We start from the raw sequence: 5,609 nt of genomic DNA, 5'->3' as shown, positions 1-5,609 counted from the left end.
TCGACGTCCTACTTCCAAAATACTGGTACCCAAACTAAATCATTTTCTGAGGTTGTGACTGAAGGATTGACTTCCAAACCTGTCAATGAGAAGGTCGTCAAAACTGCAGTTGCAAATTCGGAAAACAGTAACGCATCTGACATTGCCGCTTTGACTGCACTTGTAAAGGAGATGGCCTCTAACCTTGTTATGCTCTCCAATCCAGCCATTAAAGAAACCCCTTCGCCTCCTAGGGCTATGGATGAGGCTCCCTTAGATAGTCCATCAGCTCTAACTGATCTTATCGATCTATCAGGAGAGGACCTCATTCCACAAGAAATAGATGGAATACCCACCAATGATGATCAGCCCTCTAAAGTTCCATGTATTTCCCTTACTAAAAAACAAAGAAGGGCTTTGGCTCATGCTCAAAAGCACAATTTAATAAATAAACTTCCAAAAGGTAAACAAGAAAACAAATCCAAAAATCAAGAATGTGACAAAAGCGACAGACATAATTCACACATGAAAGACATTTGCAACCTTTCGGGGGGTGATAACATCATTGACTTGAATCAGTTGAGTGAAGAATCCAAGGCTTTGCTGAATCTTCCAGAATCTAACCCGACTGTCCCATCACTTAAAAAATCTATCAACCCTCTTCCAAAAAATAAAAAAATTATTGAAAATGAGGGTTTGTTATTAGAATCTCCTAGCCACGAATCAAAAAAGTTTCTACTTAAAGGAAAAAAAGCGGCAGTCAGACAGGACGAAGAATCTAACATCTTTGATGTGGAGTCTAGTTCTAATTCTGAGGCTCCACACCAAATTCAATCTGCCCTCTCTAATTTCTATCCCATGTTGAAAACCAAAAAGACTGCAAAAGTGATTCTTGGTAAAATTAATGGACAATGAGATAACAAACTAGCCAATTGTCCAAATAACCCAGGAAAAATTCAATCTAATAACTCAGATGGGGCGTGTGCAAATATGCCTGAAGTCAAATCATCTGACCCAGTTTCTGATAATGGTGTTAAATCAACTAATGATGGGGCATCAAATATAGAGCAAAAAAAACTAGCTCTAACTTATCAAACTCGAATCCACAAAGTTCGCAAGCTAATGAGAATCCTAAACTGATCAACTCCATAACTTCGATGGATCATCAAGAACCATCAACTGATCATAATTGCATTGATTTAAAATCCGCCACAATCATGGGTTGGGAAAGCGATGAATCACGCTTTGGCAAGGCTCACTTGAACCACACTTTTATGATGACTGTTATTCAAGACATCCTAGCCCTGCGGATTATTAGATCTAATGATCTAGATTGGGTGAAATTAGCAGCTACTAATAATAACAGAATGATTTGCAAATTTTTGTCACCTTTCATTTTGAAGATACTATGGGAACACACCGAAGATCTAGCATCTATTGGCTTAACTTTATCAATTTTTGCGTCGCTTGAGGCTGCAAAAAACTATCTAAAAACAACTCCTCCTCTAGTTGAAAGCACTGCAATCAGCTCCATTCAGGGTACCTCCGCAAATTTTGATGCTGATACAATGAAACAGTTTATGTCATTCATGTCTGCTTTAAAGGAGATGTCATGGAGGGATCCGATCACCGCTCAGCCTCTCAATCAACCAAAGGCGATGAGGTTGTCCCAACTCCACATTATTTCGTGGAACTCATGCGGTATAAACAACTTTAAAAAATGGTATTGTCTAAATCAGCTCGACCGACCTGATATTATAGTTATTCAAGAAACTATGAAACTAACCCTCTTTACTATAGAGCAGTGGTCTTCAAACTTTTTTGGCCAGGGCCCCCCTGAGCAAAATTTGGGCAGGTCGGGACCCCCCAGAAATGCCAAATGGACAGTATATATTGCGCGCCGTCACCTGCTCCCATCAAAGTCGCTGGGCTCCCTCATCCCACTCCTACCCAGTCGCTGGTCTCTCCCCACCCCATCACACACCCAGGGCTCTCCCCACTCTGCTCCCATCACTATCCCATGGTTCCCGCCCATTGTGCTCCCACCATAGTCCCTCGGTTCCCCCATCCCGTTCCCAACACAGTCTGAGGGCCAGTGGCGGCTGGTGAATCTTTTTTAAGCGGAGGGGCATTAAGGGGAGGTTCGGGGGGGTTTCCCCCTGTGAATTTTTTTTTAAATAATAGGATAAAATGTTGCATTGTAGAGCATACTTTTAACAAAAAATGGGTAAATAGCCAAACAGTTTGCAATTGTTGCTGGGAGTCCAGGGGGCAGGCATTGATATTTTATTTCTATCGCGCTCGTACACAAGTGTTTCAGAGCGTGACAAGGCAAGGGAGGGGAACAGAGGAGAATAAAACAGCGATCTTACTAGGCCCAGTGACATTGAGAACGCGCAAGTGTGAGGGGAAAAGTGCATGGAAGGGGGGAGAAGTGGAAAGTGCGAAGCAGAGGAGAAACAGATAAATAACAATAAATAAATAATAAAGGCAACAAACAGTGGTAGTGCAGCCAGCAATTTGCAAGTGCTACGTTTAAGGCAGCAGACAGGGTAGGTCTGATAAGTGCAGGAAGAAAGATGGTTCTCCTCAAGTTTTAGAGTGGCAGGGCGCTGTTCCAGAGGGAGGCCCCAGCCGAAGACGGAGATCTACCCCCAGCTCGTTTCTTTGATAAACGACTGACCCTGAGGGAGTTGGAGGTAGAGTGGTGAAGAGCTCGAGAGGGAGGGATTTGCGGAGGAATAGCTGAAGGTATTTTGGACCGAGGCCCCAGAAAGCCTTGTTGTCAAGGCAGAGGGTTTTGAATGATAGATGTCCGGTAAAAAGATACCATCCCTGTCCCCTGGGCCCCACTGGTCCTAACACAATGAACATGATTATGCGTATATGCAAGGCGCTGCACATTCATACAGCAATCACTCTATCATTCACATGAGCATCCATCACCATACACTCACTCATAACGCATCCATACACATGTTTAAATAAAAACAATGAACATAAACGTACCTTCTGCATTGGCCTGTGTGTGGGTGCTGCTCCAGCTGCTCTGTCCGTATGTGCGAGGAGGCGCAGGAGCTCCCCCTCGGACATACAGACATGCAGTGCCCCAGCCAGCATTTCCAATGAGCTATGCAATGCTGGCGAAGCAAAACGCCCCAGCACTTGCATGGCTCAGTGAGCATGTGCGGCTGGGGAACTAAACTGAACTGTCAAAGGGAAACAGTGTTTCCCTTTGACAGTTCAGCCAGCCCAGGAGCACTCCATTAGCTGGATAAAGCAGCTGAGGGAGTGCTCACTGTTTCACTGGGCTGGCTCCTTAGCTCCTCCATAATGGGTGAGGGGCCACTATGCAGTTAGTAATGTTGACCATTGTTGCTGAATATATCGCAATTTACTTACATTTTAACACAAAGCACCCCTTTGGGTACTATTGAAACAGTGGGCTTCATAAGTACTCTGGCGGTAGCTGTGCCGGTAAAACCGGCACGGCTGCCACTGGAGTTGCATCCGGGTCTGGCACCCGCGAATGGGCAATTACTAGGTCATGCCGAGTTAGGCGGACATGATAATTGCCCTTTCGAAGGTGCCGATAGATCCCCATTCCCATTTGAGCCCCATATGGCTCAAATGGGAAGGGGGAGCTCGGATGCACCGGCACCGTTAATAACGGTGCTGGTGCATCCGACGAGCTGAGGTCAGACCTGGCGGGGGCTGTCAAGCACCCACGAGCACAACTCTTACTATGGCGGAACGGTAGCAACGGTGCCGGTAGCTTACCAGCACCGTTGTTACTGGTCCGCCATAGTAGTAATGAGGCCCAGTCTGTGACTAAAGGAATGAATATCCATTTAAAACTGTGGGCCACTTTTTCATTGTTGCCTGAGACAGTTTCATGCTTCAGCCCGCCCATGTGGGCCACCCCTGCCCATTTCTTCCAATCTAAAAAAAAAAAAAAAAAAAAAAAAATCTTTTTTCATGCTGAGCTCTCAGGGCCCCCCTGGGATGCACCCGCGGACCCCTAGGGGGTCGCGACCCACAGTTTGAATACCACTGCTATAGAGGGATATTTTGCATTCATTCAGGTCGCGAGGCGGGGAACGGAGGGTCAACTCTCAGGTGACCTTGCTATATTTATTAACACCGCCTTTAAGTGCTCCACTGAGAGGATCAGTAGTTCTGATTCCATTCTTGCCATTACTTTAAAAGACAATGTGGATCCCTCCATCATTCTTCTGTTGATCTGTATTTACTGGAATAAACTGACCACTCCCATTGAGACCATCGTGGGTGAAATTAATGATGTACTTGAAAAGGGTCTGATACTATATCCTTTGGCAAGAATTATCGTTGGTGGTGATTTTAACTGTTACTGTTATGATATGGGTGTTCAAAGTAATGCAATATGGAATATGCACTCGTTAACTTTGAGAAAGTTTGGGAATTTGTGGAGTACCTTCTTTCTCGATTGGGATATGCAGACCCCTTATTTTGCTTTGGATAGCTACTCTTATACTTGGGCAAGAGCAAGTTGCAAATCTTATATCGATTATTTTTTCATTTCCTCGAGAATATACTCGACTTTTGATGTTCTTAAAATTATTAACCTAGGAGATCACATGATTATTTCTTTGTGTTTGAATATCCCTTTGGCTCGATTTGACGGCAATCCTTTACTATCCTTGGTAGAATCTGACCGGCATTGTCTTACAGTTAGATGGAATCCTAAAGTATGTTCCACATTTATTCAGAATCTGGAATGCGACCCTAACATTCTTTTGCTTCCTACTCCTCTTGACTCTTCCCTGGTAAACTTGGATAATCTAAATTCCATTAGAATCCAATTTCACCTGGATACTTTATTTCATTCCCGTAATAAGAATGAGCTAGTTATTCATACTCACGCTCATAAATTCAACTCACATGTTGCATCCTTAAAAGCACAAAAAAATTATGAAGTTCGTAAACTTAACAGAACTATCCCTTTTTCTCTGACTCGAGATAAACTGATAAAATCGGTGAGACAACGCTATCGAAATAAGCTTAAATGGCTAAAGAGAAAACTACTCTATGTAGACAATCAAAAATATTTTACCATCTACTTAAGCATGACTCCAGGGAAATCTGGAGTACTCTACGCTCTATTACTTCTGATCCTGCGATCACAATTGATTCTGTGATTCCAGCTCAAAGTTGGGTTTCGTATGTCAAAACCAAATATCTTATGCCCGAGCGCTTTTGCTCGTTAAAGGGCGTAGAGCCTCGCTTGGGTTTAGATCACCCTTTGACCTGGTCCATAGGAGATATTGTTGATGCCATTGGTAAATTAAAGCCTTCTAAAGCACCAGGCCCCGATGGCATCCCTTCTTGTGTATACTAGTCTAACCCTGAGTTCTGGGCTTGCATTCTCAAAATTAAATTTTATTTGATTTTGCATACGGGCAAAATTCCCTTATCTTGGACTTCGGCTCTGGTTATCCCGGTTTATAAAAAGGGTCCCTCTGATTGTCCATCTAACTATCGTCCCATTGCTCTCACTGACTCTTCTTCTAAAATATTTTCTATTCTCCTTCTTCACCAATTACAAACTTATATTCATGATCACGATCTGCTATCTATTTATCAGGTAG

Source organism: Ambystoma mexicanum, chromosome 10 (genome assembly GCF_040938575.1).
Source record: "Ambystoma mexicanum isolate Mex_15411 chromosome 10, UKY_AmexF1_1, whole genome shotgun sequence".
In the NCBI taxonomy this organism is placed as follows: Eukaryota; Metazoa; Chordata; class Amphibia; order Caudata; family Ambystomatidae; genus Ambystoma; species Ambystoma mexicanum.
Note: the sequence above shows the minus strand (reverse complement) of the source record.